This window comes from Lactuca virosa, chromosome 2 (assembly GCF_052849685.1).
Source record: "Lactuca virosa cultivar CGN04683 chromosome 2, Lactuca_virosa_CGN04683_v6, whole genome shotgun sequence".
In the NCBI taxonomy this organism is placed as follows: Eukaryota; Viridiplantae; Streptophyta; class Magnoliopsida; order Asterales; family Asteraceae; genus Lactuca; species Lactuca virosa.
In genome coordinates this window covers 74,788,272-74,806,868 of record NC_136427.1, presented here as the reverse complement: position 1 = coordinate 74,806,868, position 18,597 = coordinate 74,788,272, and the positions used below count along the sequence as shown (strand labels likewise).

Genomic DNA, 18,597 nt, shown 5'->3' with positions numbered 1-18,597 from the left:
ATTACTATAATACCCTTCAATGATTTATTTAATGATTTATTTTTTCCTAAATTCCTATTGGTGCATTCATGCACACAATAGTTGATAGAAACATTTAAACCTAGCTCTCTCTCTCTCTCTCTATATATATATATATATATATATATATATATATATATATATATATATATAAATGGTTGTTTGATAGGATTAAGTCTAAGTCAGATTGAGGTTTGAATCATATATACGTTCAAAAATATGTCTATGTTTGAAAACATGTTTGGTTAAACATCTGAATATTGTGTTGGATGATAAAATGACCATTTTACCCTTTTAGCTTCTAGGTAAGCCTATTGTGCCATGTTTATAATGGATTCAACAATACAAGAAAACTGATTCAAAACACAAGATTTAAGATGCAACATTTCAGAAACACAAAATAAGAGATATGATTCAAATCACAACATAAGATGCAATCAAAGATTTCAAGCAAACACTGGTTTCAATCATAAGACTTTTGTGGAATAAAATCATTTCAAATAAGATTTTTGTTTGTTTCATCGACATAGAACAAAGTTTTCAACAAAATAGATTTCAACAAGATTCAAATCACATCACAACATTAGATTTTAGCAAATATTTCAACTAGTATGTTTGTTTCAGCATTTTCAACAACAAACATTTCAACAAAAAAATCAATGACAACAAATAGATTTAAGCAAGTAAGTTTATCTGAAATGAAAATTTTAGTAGAACATCGACCAACATAAAAAAAAGATATCAGTAGAGAAGAAGCCATTTCAACATTTTGAACATCGAAAAAAAAAAAACAGATGAACATTAGGGCAAGAAGTTTACTGAAGGGAAAAGTGAAAGTGTTGAAAGACTGGTGGTAGTGACAAAGTTGAAGAAGCCCGGAGGTCGGGAGGTGCGACGATATGGAGGAGGGCTGAAGTGTCGGTTATGTGGAGGAGGTATGAGGAGGGGAGGTCGCAATTTATGTGATGGACACAAGAATGAAGAGGGAAACAAGTTCATGGCAAATAAGGAAACACTGTTTTTTTTTTCATTCATATACACTTCTAGATATGACCCAGTAAATGGTAACTGACCCATTCTTAAACAAATTTGAATTTGAATTCAAATTCAGATGCTACCTACCGATCTGAATTTGACAAATTCAAAACTGCTTCTTGTTAAGAGACATTAAGATGCTACAAACACCCCTAACTAGTGTCATACCTGTCCGGTGGACAGGTTGACAAATGTATAAATAATATATTGATTTTACTTTGTTTTATATCAGATTTCTTTCATTTGTTTCCATATTAGCAATGTACAATGTCTATCAAGTACAAACTAATGAGTATACAAAAATCATCAAGGGAGCATAACTTGTATAATCATGTTGAAATTTATTATCAAACAAAAATGTCTCTTTTTGTAGAAAATTGTATCAATATACGGATGGAACACGAAATACAACATCATCTCCTACATAATAGTATAATATGACAAATCCATCAAATTAAAGTTACATTATTCATATACATTATTATTTTTTAATATGTATTATAGTAAACATGTTGTACGTTGTCTAAAATAATTGATTTATACTGTTTATATATCATAAGAAATGTGTTATAACTTACCTAATTGTCTCCCTCATCCTTTTAGTCGGTTATAAAATTGTCTGGCACAAATAGACTAAATATAAAAATAAAAAATAACAATTTTAAGAAAATTACATAAGTTAAACCGTATGTTATAAATTACATCAGTATATTATCAATCTTTTACTTCGGCATAGATGCATCAATAGGATCATCTTTGTTATTACCACAACCATCCTAATTGGAAAAATAAAAAACATAAATAATAAACAAAATTTAACAAAATATGCAACAATAAATGATTAGTTAATCTAAATTAAATATTTATTAAATTTGTTAACCCTCATAATTTTCCATTTAGTCTTTAATATTTAATCTAGTTTAAGTTATACAAAAAAAAAATATAAAAAACTTTGTAGATAAGATAAGATTTAACATTAAAAGCATTAACTAAAGATACTTGTTTAGATTTCATTTGTCATATTTTCCTAGCAAAAACAACATGATATTATATATAAAGGTTGACGTTGAAACTACAAACTTACACACAAAATGCAAATAATAGTTCTAATAAATTACAAAATTATAAAAATAAAAAAATAAAATAAAATAAAATAAAACGTTTGCTAACTAGATTATTATATCACATCATATTCTCAATACATAAGATTCTTGAGTTTTCTTGTTTCTGAAAATTAAATATAATTTTTTTTATTAAAGAATGTTTCACAGATCATATATTTAACTTTTCTAAATATTATATATAAGCGTATTCAAATATTTAAGTTTTAAAATTTTTAAATATATTAACTTTATAAGATAACAATAATTAATATTTAACTTCTATAACACTTTTAGATATTTTAGCAAATAGACTGTGTATTAGATTATATTAACATTATAGGGTTTTTTTTCTTCTGAAAAGCAACATATAAGAAAAAGAATATCAATATATATAACCAATTGATTTTTCCGTATTATAAACATGTTGTTAGGCCCATGAAAATACAACACATACAATCTAATTGTTTCATAATTGGTACATCATCCCAAAAAATAATGATTTAATTTTTTTAATATCATCCAGTTTTTTAAACTTCTTTTTCTAACTCTTCGAAATCCAAGGCATCGTGTATCGACTATTCCCCTGAAAATAAGTTTATATCATTGATTCATTGGCATCTCAATGGCCAACATATGGAGAATGTGCAAAATGAAAGCTGTGTATTGAGTTAACTTTCAAATAAATGCGGCAATTTCAACTAATCTAGCTAAATAAAAGTCAATTCGCATTATATTTTAAGTCAAACAGGGACTGCATCTTACCAATTAAATCTCTCTAATAGGACAATCATATGAGCACAGCTGCAACAAAAGAACAATCATATGAATATGTTGCAAATAGCAACGTATAAAAGGGGAATAAATAAAAGGGGAATCTCTCCCAAAAAATGTAGATATCTAAGCTAATTACAACCTCAACAACAAAGAGCTGGCAAATAGCAATTAAATAAAAGGGGGATAAATATGCATATAAGAATATTAGATGGTGTACTAAGAAAATGAAGGGTATAAAAGTCTTTTCAATGTAAATATGGATTACCTTGCAGATTTGTCAAGCAAAATTTTGTTATCAAATAGACATGTGTTGCAGTATGAAGAAATAGCTTCAGTAAAATTATAATAATCAAACCACTTATTTGATGATACAAGAACCACGACATTATATTAAATCATAAAATATCGAATTTTCTGGGAAAATGCTATTATTCAATTACCATTTACTTACAATACAAAGAAATTTAAACTGCATTCCTATATGTTACTGCTATGAAATTTACACATGCATTTATACTCGATTTTCACATCATTTTCAAACATACTTATGAACTCACCAACATTATATATGTTGACCGTTTTCAAAATAACTTGTATTCTCAGGTAATAAGATTTTCAAGTGTGTATGGATTTATTTTGTGTAACATCACTCATCGTACTATTAATACTTTGAATTTATGTAATCTATAACAATGTACTTGATATGAACAATGTTGGTTGTAATATGTAATGTTGGTGATGAATGTGTTATGTTTCATGTATATTCATTGTGATGATAGTTCAATTGTTAGTCACACGAGCCCTCGGACGTTTCCGCCGTCTGGTTCGGGGGTGTGATAGGTTGGTATCAGAGCAATGTTTATAGTGAACTAGCATATCTAACTGATATGTGCATATCTACATATATATTTTACATCATATCTTAATACTTTTAGCTATAATTATGCTTATTATAGAACAAAATGTACTTATTATGTTTAATATCTGTTATGTAGAGTAAAAGACATGCTCGGAAGCAATATGGAAGCTGTAAGTAGGAAAATGTGAGCCTAAGCAAGAAGAAGATACATAAAGGATGTTGTTGGACAGCTTGACCCCTCGTCAGTATTTTGACCATATCTCCTGACTCGTAACTCCGATTAAGGTCGATTCCAGGGGAGAGAGGGTTGAAGGCTGTGACTATTAACGAAAAAAATACCCTTCCAAGACCCCTTTGAGGGCAGAATTCAACTAGAGATCAAAGGATAAAGAGATTGGAGCAAGGATTCGCATCTACACATTCAGTTTGCTTAGTTTAATCATGATTGGTATAGTTTCCCTTATGTTTATGTGTTTTCCAGCTGTGATTATGGGCTAAAAACCCTTGCTTTCGTTTAGTTAAATGAAACCTAAAACTATGAGTTAGTTTCTTACTTTATGGATTATATGAATTTGGTTTATGCATGTGTTTGATTATCATTACCTAGCATGTTAAAGCTTGTAACTTTGTTGCTTAATTTCAAGTGTAGTGTAGCTTAGTGGCCATTAAATTACATGAACTTGATTACCTAGTGATTTAGTGACCATTAAATTGCTAGAGCTAGGATCGACCAAATCTTAGATAAGTAATAAAAGTAACAAATTTAGTTGTGTTGGAGAACATAATTGTGACCATAATGGTGTTTGTTTAGATAAATCTTACATAGCCAATCTATAATGAATAACTAATTTTGTGTTTTGCTTGTGTATGACCATACAAGGTAGTTCATGAATTGGTGAAAATATTAGTAAATTTGGACTTGAATTGCTAATTACAATAACTTGGCAACCAACTTTATTAATCCATAAATAAGAACTAACCATAGGAAAAAAGTGGATTCGAAACTAAACGAAAGTGTTTTAGTATATCGATTACAATCGTTTTTATTTGAGTGTTTAAGTTTTTCTGAACTTGTAAAATCAGATAAAAACCCCCCATTTTAGTTATTTTTCTTAGTTTAGCTTTTAGTAGTTATTTTATTAATTAAATACTGTTCCATGTGATCGACACCCGATGTCACAACTGACATTTTTGCTAGGAAATTCTATTCTCATGAAACCATCATCTATTGTAAGGCTTGTAATCTAAGTGAATATCATGCTCTATGCTCATTCAAATACATCTCATGTGTTCAAATAAGGATTGGAAACCCTAGAAATCCCGGTTCAAGTTTGTTATGGACTAGGATTCTCTTATTGGGCCTAAGGGACCAATAAATCATCAATTCATCAAATCTATAACATTTTGGACCATTTGGGTCTAGAATGGTTCATTCTAACCCTAATGGGCCTTATTGGGCCATAACAACTCCAATTAACCTTAATAGACGTTAGAACCCATTCTTTTATACTATTGGGCCGTGAGATACCCAAAAGGCCCAATGGGCCGAAAGATTTTAGGATTAGACACCAAAAATCCTAACTAAAGTTTAATGGGCTCAAACTATTCCAAGTCCTACCTACATGGGCCAAAAATCTCGGCCCAACAAAGATATTTATACATATTTGTGTAAAAAAAAAAGGGAGAATGGAGGATTTATTTGGCATTGACACCTCATGTTTGCATGGTGGGTATCCATGCAAACATCACCTCAAACTATCCCTCTCTCTTCTCTTATTTAACCTCGGCCAAGACACCCACTACCCACCTCCATTTCTCATTTCAAACATCTTCAAAACACTCTCTAGATCACCTCCTTCTTCCTCCAAAATTTCGAGTTTTTGAGTGTAGCTTCAAGAGGATTCTTCACCAAAATCATCATCATTGGTAAGTTTTTGCTTAGATCCATGGTTTAGTTTCCTTATTACTTCAAAACTCTCCTCTTAACTCATGAAATTTCGTGATCTTGCATCTTAGAACCCATCCAAGCCCAAAAACCTCCCAAGGAGCTTGCTAGGACCAAAAATCACATCATCTTCTTCCATTCTTCTTCTTAACCGAAACATCCAAGCAAATGTGAGTTCATACCCCCTATTTTCGATTTTTACTTTGTTTTGGGGGAGAATACAAGTTGTGTTGTGTAGATCTATGTGTGTATGCATGAATATGTGTGTTTTCATGATTTATTTGGTAGTTATGTGTTGTTTACTTCATAAAACTAAAAGTATGTTAAGAATATTAAGTTTATCACTTGGATCTACATGAAAACCATGAGAAAAGTATGTGTTATCACATATAATACATGTAAACTAGTAGATCTGGGATTTATACACTTAAAATAGTAAAAATGAGTGTTGTATTCCAAGATCTATAAACTAAACTCAAAAATCAGCCTTCCACAGGAAAGTTTTGGTCCAATCTCGAACTGTTTTGACCACCTAAATGATAATATTTTTCAAAACTGTTTTACATGCAACAAGTTCAGGTTTCTACCTTTAAAATGACTACTCTCATGTTTTCATACGATTTTTCTACAATTTTTGGCGAATTTTATAAAACTGCCTATCAGATTTGAAATAATTTCGGACCAGCCTGTGAAGGTGAACAATTTCACACTTGTTAGAAGCCATTAAAAATTATGAGAAAAATTGTGAACAAAGTAGACGAAATTTCCAAACTTCTAGAATTTACGGATCCAAATTTTGACTTACGATGATTTTTCTACAAATTTTCCAACAACAAGGTCGAAAAAGCCGAAAACCAGAAAAATGTGTATTTTCACAAAAATCAAGCCAAAAATGATATTTTTGACAAAAATGGGTTTAAAATGTTATTTTTACCACAAACTAGTCATCAACACAAGTTTTGAACAAAATGGAGACTAAAGTGTTATTCTTACAAAAATTGAGCCTTAATAGTAAATTTTTGGCTTATTGGGCCAAGAACGTCATTTTTACAAAAAGTGGGCTTTTATGCTATTTTAGTGACTACTTGAACCAAAACCAACGATAAACTAACAAACGGATTAATTTGATCATTTTCTAGGTTATTGGGCCTTAGTGGCCCATTTTTATGTGTGATAGGTCATGTATACTATTTATATGTTTATTGGGCCTCATTGACCCATTAACATGTGCGACGGACTTTGGATACTATTTGTGTGCTATTTGGGCCTGTAAATACCTTACATCTGAAATGGGCCTTAGTTGTCCTTTCATATATATTTATTTCGGGCCCATGTTATATAATTTCATTCCAATTTGGGTCTTTAAATGATTTACATGTTTAGCGATGCCTTAGTGGTTCACTTTCATGGTTCATTGGGCCTGTAATGAGATTATACCTTTCTTCGCGTAAATTCGATTAAGGATCTAGTGAGTTTTGTCGGTTGGCACCTATTAAGTGTACGATCGTAGCCTGTAGTTATAACCAGAGTCTCTTGGAGGGAGAGCGGGGATTTGTGTATATATCTATACGGGGATGACACCTCACACCTGAGCTCTTCGCTACAGTTAAACTAACTCAGTCTAGGGTGACGAAAACCTTATAATCAAAACTGGCGTCCAACGATGCCAAGACATGTGAAATTGTCATTATTTAGTATGGTTATGACGGCTCGCTTAGAGGAATTAACGTTATGAAGTTTACGGAAGACCATTCTTTTTTTTTACAGACAACATCGGGTTGTCTGGGGACATTCTCTTTACATTCTCTTTACATTCTCTTTACCCTTTTATTCAAATAAACAATAACATACATGCATTAATACAAGATCTGACACAAACGTACTAAACAGTTTTCGGAAAATATAGGATTTTCTGGTGGTTTCAAAGTTATACAAATCATTTTCACAAACATGCTTATGAACTCACCAACATTATATATGTTGACCGTTTTCAAAATAACTTGTATTCTCAGGAAACCGTTGAAGCAGGGTGAACGAAACAAACTAATGGATATTGTGTTATATTTGTTTCATCATACTCTTACTATTTTGGCATGTAATATTCAAATACAATACTCGATGTAAACAATGAATGTTGTTATATTACATGTGTGATGATGATGATGTTATGTTTCAATTATATACTCTGTAATGATACTACAATGTTGAAAGTCACATCAAGCCCCCGAACGTTTCCGCCGTCTGGTTCGGGGGTGTGACAGATTGGTATTAGAGTCAGGTTTATAGTGAACTAGCATATCTAATCATACAGGATATGCAACTATAAATACAATGGGACTAAACTACTCTGAACATAATAATTAAAATACATACTTATGTGTGCATTTTAGATTAATAACACAACAAGAACAGTAAAAGTCTTTGGAGGATTTGAACATCGCTATTAAACTCGGACAGTTATGTAGTCGTATTGGGGGTGAATGTAGCCTGATCAACTACATTCATTCAAAATACGATCAACATGTGTTCGGGAGTAATTGTGATGGACAATGAATCAAAAACTTACCATTTAATTATCCAAAGAGCTTATAGAATCAAACCTAAACAAAATTTAAATACTATAGGAGTATTTGGTGTGCTATTTGTTTCTAGTAGTTATACCCTTTCGTGCAATACACTATAGACGGGCATCATTAGCCAGGAAACCCCTATCTCCCTAGTCAGGGAAAAACAGGGTGGCTCGACCCAGAGGAAGACCCAGAAGGAGACTCAGAGGAAGAACCAGAGGAGGAACATGAAGTAGAACTTGCAGATGGACCCGTCGAGTCAGTAGTGAACCTCGAAGAGGAAGAGCTCGAGGGCAATGACGATCATGCCTCGGATGCAGAATCCAAGGTCATCAATCTTCCATACATGGCCAGAGTATCGGATTATCGTAAGGGCCCCGATAGCCCCCACGCCCCATGGGCACACGATAATTGGAGATGGAGTCACCAGCAGGGGATACGACCACACTACGGTAGGAACCAAGGTCTCTTCGATCTTAGTCATAGAGGACAAGCTGACCGGGCCCTCCCAGTCATGGTCCGGCGCACCCGAGACGTTGGCAACCAAACTCAGGACACCCACAATCAAATGGACCAAATGCGGGCTGCTGTTGAGAGAACGGAGAGACAAACTGAGGAAGTGATCGGGACTCCCAAACGAGGCAGTTAGTTCGGGAGGTACGACTACGAGATACCGAGCAACAAGTAGCTCGTCTCCGCGGTGCATCCACTTCATCAGAACCACCACCAGACACTTTCTGCCATGATTAGGATCAGCCTTTTCTTTTCCCCCCTACTATCCGATATGACTCTCTTTCGAGTACTAAGACGATACTTACCAATGAAACAATTATGTGCTATTACATAAATTCAATTATATGCACAACCGAACCCTCGAAACCGCTAGATACTTAAGGATCTCGGAACCAAAAACAACCCATATACTCTAAGGATAGACGTAACGATTGTGCCAAATTTGCGATTACCTACTACCATAAATACATCATAGGGATGTAGATGGAAACAATGAGAATCATACGACAAGAAGCGAAATTCATAGAGTACAACCAGGAATGACGATCACTACTTACGATCTGGCTTATCATCATACAGCAGGAAAATGTCATCCCACATAAATAACAAGCACACCCACGAGACACCGTTCCTGCAGATGGACTCTGCTACATTCCAAGCTGTTGTAACAACGGCAGTAACCGCTGCTATGGCACAACTCAACACAAACAACACCAATGGAGGTGGAAATAGCATCGACGACTCCAGCCAAAGGAACGAGCACGAAAACCAAAAAGTGACAGCTTATCAAGGCACTCCAAACCCCAAGCTTAAGAGCAGGAAGCGGAAGTCTGTACGTAAGAGAAAGGGACAGCCCACTCAAGGGTTCTTGAGGAAGCAACATGTTGTTGCTGCCCATGCGACCATGACCCCTACTATATCAACATCAACGAAACCATATGCTGGAAGCCTTCCAAAATGCAACCAGTGCAATTTCCATCATAACGGAGCCTGCCGAGAGCCGCATTGTGAGAAATGCAACCGAAAGAGTCACACCACCAAATACTGTAGAACTTATCCACGACAGAATTGTCAGCCAAACAAAAACAACAACAATCGCAACAACCTTAACAACAACACCAATGATGAGACTAGTCACACCTGTTATGGGTGTGGAGGAACCGGTCACTTCAGGCGTAATTGCCCCAAGGCTAACAATCAAGGAGCAGAAGGATCAGGAAGGGTCCTGACCTTGGGTCAAGGTGAAGCAGTCCAAGACCCGACAGTTGTTACTGGTACGTTCCCACTGAACAACTCTTTTGCTTGTATCTTAATCGATAGTGGAGTTGAGCGAAGCTTCGTTAATAACAAATTCGAGCACTTACTAAGACAACAACCCCAGAAGCTAAACGAAGCCTTCACGGTGGAGATGGCTAATGGGAAAACCGAATTAACCTAGGATATTTATGTAGAGTACACCTTAACACTAAACAACCATTCATTTCAAATAAAATTTAATGCCAGTAAATATTAGGAGTTTTGATGTGATAATCGGCATGGTTGGGTTAAGCCCCCACCGTGCTGATACTATGTGTCGCGAGAAGGCCGTTTGCCTTCACCTTCCCAATCACGAAACTCTAATAATCCATGGTGATAAACCTGGTGCCAATCCTCGTCATATCTCGTGTATAAAGCCACAAAAGTGCCTGCACCAGAAGAACTACGTTTTCCTCGCTCATGTTGTGGACAGGACCAAGGAAGAAGTAAGCATACAAGGTATTCCAGTAGCATGCGATTTTCCGGATGTATTTCCCGAAGAACTTCCGGGAATATCCCAGAGAGACAGGTCGAATTTCGAATCGACCTAATAACAGGAGCCACATCAATTGCCAATTCACCCTACAGGTTAGCTCCCGCCGAAGTTCAGGAGTTATCCAATCAAATAAGAAAATTGTGGAGCAAGGGATTCATCAGACCAAGCTTTTCACCCTGGAGAGCTCCGGGTCTTGTTCTTCAAGAAGACGGATCCTTCAGAATGTGCATCGATTTTAGGGAATTGAATAAGTTCACTATCAAAAACCGATACCCACTTCCTCGGGTTGACGAACTATTTGACCAGCTTCAAGGAGCTAGTTGCTTCTTCAAAATAGATCTAAGATCCAGTTACCATCAGCTTCGAGTCCGAGAAGAGGACATTCCAAAAATTGTTTTCCGAACTCGTCGCGACCATTTCAAATTCGTTGTGATACCCTTCGGTCTAAGGAATGCTCCCACGGTATTCATGGACCCTACGAACCGAGTTCTCCCAACCATTCCTACGCAGCCTTTTAATTATTTTCATCGATAACATACTCATCTGCTCACGAAGCAAGAACAAAACACTGTCAACATCTACGACCAGCCTTGAAAGCATCAAAGCCGGAGAATATCGCGAAGAAAACACTACGTGGATTGATAAAACTCTCGAAGTCGAAAGACGAAGCTTATAGGTATGCGAGTTGATTTGGGCGTTATCTGGGTGATCGTCGATAGGTTAACCCAATCTTCCCATTTCCTGCTAATACATAAATCAAACAAGACGGAAAGATTAGCTGGGATCTATATCAAGGAGATCGTGAGACTCCATGAAATATCAGTATCTACTATCTCGGATCGAGATAACGGGATTACTTCAAGACTTTGACAGTCACTTCAGAAGGCTATGGGAAAATAGCTAGATATGAACGTTGCTTACCACCTTCAAACAAATAGCTAAAGCGAACGGACCATTCAACCACTCGAAGTCATGCTCCGAGCCTGAGTGTTTGAATTCAGCAAATCATGGGATACCCGGTTGCCCTTGATTGAATTCTCATGCCATAACAGCTATCATAAGAGCATCAAGGTTGCTCCTTTCGAGGATTTTTAGGGTCGTAAATGCAGATCACTCGCCAGTACTCTCACGGGACCAGAAACCATTCGCAAAACGACAGAGAGAATAATCCAAAGCAGAACTCGACTTCAAGCATCACGAGTCAGACAAAAGAGTTACGCTGACAAATGACGAAAACCTCTGGAATTCCAAGTCTAATGTAGGGTACTATAGAAAGTCTTTCCCTAGAAAGGAATGATCCGCTTTGGAAAAATCGGGAAAAATTGAACCCGCGATACATCGGACCATTCGAGATTTTTTTTTCCCCGAATTGGTCCAGTGGCTTATAAGCTGCAGCTACTCGCCGAACTCAACAATGTACACCCCGTGTTCCACATCTCGAATTTAAAGAAGTGCTTATCTGATGAAAATCTTGTCATTCCTTTAGAAGAGATCGAAATAAACAAGAATCTCCTGTTCGTCGAAAACCCAGTCGAGGTAATGCATAGGGAAGTAAAGCGTACAAAACAAAGCCGCATACTGATTGTGAAGGTTCGATGGAACACCAAACGTAGACCAGAATTCACATGTAAACGCGAAGACCAGATGAAGCAGAAGTGCCCTCACCTATTCCCTCATTCATGATCCTACCTTTCGAAAGAATTTCGGGACAAAATTCCCTCTAACGGGAGGATGATGTCACAACTAGCATTTTTGCTAGGAAATTCTATTCTCATGAAACCATCATCTATTGTAAGGCTTGTAATCTAAGTGAATATCATGCTCTATGCTCATTCAAATACATCTCATGTGTTCAAATAAGGATTGGAAACCCTAGAAATCCCGGTTCAAGTTTGTTATGGACTAGGATTCTCTTATTGGGCCTAAGGGACCAATAAATCATCAATTCATCAAATATATAACATTTTGGACCATTTGGGTCTAGAATGGTTCATTCTAACCCTAATGGGCCTTATTGGGCCATAACAACTCCAATTAACCTTAATAGACGTTAGAACCCATTCTTTTATACTATTGGGCCGTGAGATACCCTAAAGGCCCAATGGGCCGAAAGCTTTCAGGATTAGACTCCAAAAATCCTAACTAAAGTTTAATGGGCTCAAACTATTCCAAGTCCTACCTTCTTGGGCCAAAAATCTCGGCCTAACAAAGATATTTATACATATTTGTGTAAAAAAAAAAGGAGAATGGAGGATTTATTTGGCATTGACACCTCATGTTTGCATGGTGGGTATCCATCCAAACATCACCTCAAACTATCCCTCTCTCTTCTTTTATTTAACCTCGGCCAAGACACCCACCACCCACCTCCATTTCTCATTTCAAACATCTTCAAAACACTCTCTAGATCACCTCCTTCTTCCTCCAAAATTTTGAGTTTTTGAGTGTAGCTTCAAGAGGATTCTTCACCAAAATCATCATCCTTGGTAAGTTTTTGCTTAGATCCATGGTTTAGTTTCCTTATTACTTCAAAAATCTCCTCTTAACTCATGAAATTTCGTGATCTTGCATCTTAGAACCCATCCAAGCCCAAAAACCTCCCAAGGAGCTTGCTAGGACCAAAAATCACATCATCTTCTTCCATTCTTCTTCTTAACCGAAACATCCAAGCAAAGGTGAGTTCATACCCCCTATTTTCGATTTTTACTTTGTTTTGGGGGAGAATACAAGTTGTGTTGTGTAGATCTATGTGTGTATGCATGAATATGTGTGTTTTCATGATTTATTTGGTAGTTATGTGTTGTTTACTTCATAAATCTAAAAGTATGTTAAGAATATTAAGTTTATCACTTGGATCTACATGAAAACCATGAGAAAAGTATGTGTTATCACATATAATACATGTAAACTAGTAGATCTGGGATTTATACACTTAAAATAGTAAAAATGAGTGTTGTATTCCAACAACTAGGTCGAAAAAGCCGAAAACCAGAAAAATGTGTATTTTCACAAAAATCAAGCCAAAAATGATATTTTTGACAAAAATGGGTTTAAAATGTTATTTTTACCACAAACTAGTCATCAACACAAGTTTTGAACAAAATGGAGACTAAAGTGTTATTTTTTACAAAAATTGAGCCTTAATAGTAAATTTTTGGCTTATTGGGCCAAGAACGTCATTTTTACAAAAAGTGGGCTTTTATGCTATTTTAGTGACTACTTGAACCAAAACCAACGATAAACTAACAAACGGATTAATTTGATCATTTTCTAGGTTATTGGGCCTTAGTGGCCCATTTTTATGTGTGATAGGTCATGTATACTATTTATATGTTTATTGGGCCTCATTGACCCATTAACATGTGCGACAGACCTTGGATACTATTTGTGTGCTATTTGGGCCTGTAAATACCTTACATGTGAAATGGGCCTTAGTTGTCCTTTCATATATATATATTTCGGGCCCATGTTATATAATTTCATTCCAATTTGGGTCTTTAAATGATTTACATGTTTAGCGATGCCTTAGTGGTTCACTTTCATGGTTCATTGGGCCTGTAATGAGATTATACCTTTCTTCGCGTAAATTCGATTAAGGATCTAGTGAGTTTTGTCGGTTGGCACCTATTAAGTGTACGATTGTAGCATGTAGTTATAACCAGAGTCTCTTGGAGGGAGAGCGGGGATTTGTGTATAGATCTATACGGGGATGACACCTCACACCTGAGCTCTTCGCTACAGTTAGACTAACTCAGTCTAGGGTGACGAAAACCTTATAATCAAAACTGGCGTCCAACGACGCCAAGGCAGGTGAAATTGTCATTATTTAGTATGGTTATGACGGCTCGCTTAGAGGAATTAACGTTATGAAGTTTACGGAAGACCATTCTTTTTTTTTACAGACAACATCGGGTTGTCTGGGGACATTCTCTTTACATTCTCTTTACCCTTTTATTCAAATAAACAATAACATACATGCATTAATACAAGATCTGACACAAACGTACTAAACAGTTTTCGGAAAATATAGGATTTTCTGGTGGTTTCAAAGTTATACAAATCATTTTCACAAACATGCTTATGAACTCACCAACATTATATATGTTGACCGTTTTCAAAATAACTTGTATTCTCAGGAAACCGTTGAAGCAGGGTGAACGAAACAAACTAATGGATATTGTGTTATATTTTGTTTCATCATACTCTTACTATTTTGGCATGTAATATTCAAATACAATACTCGATGTAAACAATGAATGTTGTTATATTACATGTGTGATGATGATGATGTTATGTTTCAATTATATACTCTGTAATGATACTACAATGTTGAAAGTCACATCAAGCCCCCAGACGTTTCCACCGTCTGGTTCGGGGGTGTGACACCCGAATTACTCAAGCTATACTATAATCTCACTAGGTACACTGCATATAGGTGCATAGTTAGTATAAGTTTGTTAGGTTATAAATGTAAAAGTTGATAGGTATATTTTGTGCAAATCAAGTTTTTGGCGCCGTTGCTGGGGAACGACTTATTTGATTTCTAATTTAATTACTTTTAATTATTCGATCCTTTTTGTGGGTTAAAAACTGCAAAAAGTTATTTTTCAGCATTTATTTTATTTTATTTTTTCGTCTGAACATCAACCACGTCGTGGTAACCTTGGCCACGTCGTGGTCACATTCCAGGCAGTTTTTAGTTTTAGTTTTTGTTTATTTTAGTTTTTGTTCCTTTTTACGTGTTTTTTTAGTTTTTTTTAGTAGGAAATACGGTGGACATCACGACCATGTCAATGGAAGAGTACAAGAGATATATGAGGAACGAAAAAAGATGGGGTCTTGATCCACCAAAAATCCCAACCACGGCAAAGTTTGAACTTCTGGGGCACATTATTAATATGTTAAGGGAACTACCTTTTTATGGGAAGGAGCACAAGGACGCTTATGAGCATATAGAAGAGGTGGTGGAGATTTCACATTATTTTAATGCACCAAACGTGAGTGAAGATGCGGTGATGCTTCGACTTTTACCGGTCACATTGAAGGTTGAAGCAAAAGAATGGTTAAAATCACTTCCCTTTGGAGCAATCACGACATGGACTGATTTTAAGACCGAGTTCATCAACCAGTTTACCCCTCCTTCAAAAGTGGCAAAGCTTAAGAGAAATATCCAGAATTTTCAACAATTAGAAGGGGAGTCATTATATGAAGCTTGGGAACGTTACAAGAGATTGTTACGACATTGCCCTCAACATGACTTCAATGTGCAACAAGAAATCTCGATATTTTATGATGGAGTCAATGTGGGCACTCGTCAACTTTTAGACTCGCAAGGTCCCATGACAAATAAGAATCCGACAACAAATAAAGCTTTGATTGAAGAATTCGCTAAGCATTCAAGAGAGTATTATAACTCAAAGGAGGATTTCACTAGAGGGAATTCAAGTAAATATGGAGGTCAAGATACTATCAGCGCAGTAATTGCAAAGCTCGACGCAATGGAAGAAAAGATCACAAAAATTGGTGGATCAATTCATGATAGATGCGGAGCTTGCAGGGGACCCCATTCTACTAAGGATTGTGAGGTGGAGTACAAGAGAGAACGAGATGTGAAAGAAATTCAAGAACTTAAGCATGATCTCTACCAAATTGAGCAAGTCCATTTAGAGAAAATATATGCTCTCGAGTCGATGCTATTCAGATTCATGGAAGCTAGCGAAAAAAGACATGATGCAATTGATGCAACACTTAGAGTTCAACAAGAATCTATTTTGAGCATCCAAACACAAGTTGGGCAATTAACAAAACTTTTACAAGAAAAGCTATCGGATTTACTTTCAAGAAAAGTCAAGTCAATCCGTACGGATCAAGTCATGGCTGTTGATACAGAAGAAGAAGATGAATTGGTGCATATGAAGGAACTTGAAGAGGAGTCTAATAAGTCACTCGAAGTAAAAAAGAAAGAAGAAGAAGAGTATCGTGAAGCTGCCAGTCGCCACGACGTGGAGACAATAGTGCCACGTCATGGGCAATAAAAGAAGATTATGATTTTTCTGTTGTTGAGCCATATCGACCACCTCTTCCTTTCCCATCATGTGCCAATGAAAATTTGGTGAAACAAGAAAACACGAAGTTCCTTAAGCATGATGAATTTGAACGCGTGAAGGAAGAAGAGTGGGAGGAATGAGAGGAGCCTTTACCCGAAGAGCAATTGGAAAAAGAAGTGAATTATTCAAAACCTCTAGTGTCAACGCCAATGATTTTTGAGGTGTTTGCTTTTACAAGGCCACCAAATCCAGTAACAGAGGCGATTGAAGAAAAAGAAGTAGAGAGTGATGAGTCTCATTTTGACAAGAAAAACCCGGAAAGAGACAAGACAAAATCTAAAGACATGAGAATGAGGAAAGAACCCAAGGGGAAACATAAAGAAGATGTCAACCCAACAATGCAAGAAAGTTCAAGAAAGGCATTCAATAGTAGGGTTGCTTACAAACGAGTAAGGTTCAAGATGATGGAGAACGGGGAGGTTACACTTCCACCCGATGCAACGTAGAGTGGGAAGGAGTCCGACTCATGACTCCTCAAAAAGAAGCGCTTGTCGGGAGGCAACCCGATTTTTATGGGTTTTCATTTTCATTTCCTTTTGATTTGTTTTAGTTTTAAATTTTAAATTTTTAGTTTTTTTTAGTTTAATCGAATGATGATGTGTTTCTCTAGTTCTTGATCTTATTTTGTAGCGTTAAACAAAAGTGAAGCAGTGAAGAAGCTTAATTTGAAGAAGTTGTGCGATTTTTGAAGATCATAATTGAAGAACAAGTTTTTGAATAAGTGTAGGGTTCTCACATAATGAAGAGAAAAGCATTTTGAAGCATATTTACTGAAAAGAAGACAACACGACGTGGACATCATCAACACATCGTGGCAGTGGTTCAACACATTTTTTTCATGAATGGTTCTTTAATTTCATTCGATCCGGCACATTTGCATTCACAAGAAGCTTTCCAAGTATTATATTTAGAGTCCGAGTGAGGGTATTATTGACAAAAGAAGGTTCTCTATAGAGAAAGATTAGAAAACGACGAGAGAAGCGAGATTTGAGCAATTTTACGGATGTTTGTTTGCGTCAATAAGTGAGGAGTCATGCCTAACAGCTTCGTACATTCGTTGGTGCCACATATATTCCATAAATCAGCTTATTCTGGCACCGATTATTGCAATTTCAAGACCAACGCGTGGTGGTAATCCTCGCCACGTCGTGTTGTCGCAGTCAGAATACCAGAAAAATAATCTGTTTGAGCCACCACGAGGTGGTGCTTTTCGAGTCCGTTTTTCGAGTCTGATCCCGTACTTTCAGTAGTCTAAGTGTTCAGGAGTGGCGTTTCCAATTCTATATTGAATTCCATGGTATGGATGAGCTGTTCCCACACCATCGAATTTTATTTTTACGCCATGCTGAAGTAATGTCCCGGCTGCCACGACATGGTTGACACTTTCCTATGTCGTGGGGGAGTTTTTCATCACTTCAGGAGGCTGCCATTCTACTTTCCAATTCCGTTTCCACACTTTAGAGCAAGCTAGAGATCCTACACACGATTCGAGATGCATCTTCTATCCCAGGGGAGTCTGTTCCTTTTTCTCCCTCTTTTTTATTATATGTTTTGCATAGCATACAATGAGGGCATTGTATGTAATAAGTGTGGGGTAGGGGGTCGAAAAAGTAAATTTAAAATTTTTTAATAGGTTTCAAATAATAATCTAAAAATTTAATCTAGTAATAGTTTGAACTTAAGTTGCTAGTGTTATATGGGATGATTCGATGAGAGCTCAAATGTTTAATCGAGCCAATACATGTTATAGTATATTTGTGGCTTCCCAAGTCGTAGTGAAAAGCCATGAGTTATGAAAAGGTAGTCTGGTAGTTTTTATGGCATAATATGTTTTGCAGCCTAAACCTGAAATCTATCCAGGAAAGCTTATGTAGTCATTGCACA

General features: G+C 36.1%; 1 non-coding gene across 1 annotated transcript; it reads right to left on the bottom strand.

Annotated features, from left to right (window-relative positions):
• Positions 1-15,759: 15,759 nt before the first annotated feature.
• On the bottom strand, positions 15,760-15,866 carry LOC145161978 (small nucleolar RNA R71). Its single transcript, XR_013738832.1, has one exon. It is a non-coding gene; the product is annotated as a small nucleolar RNA R71 (small nucleolar RNA).
• Between the last annotated feature and the right edge of the window lie 2,731 nt (positions 15,867-18,597).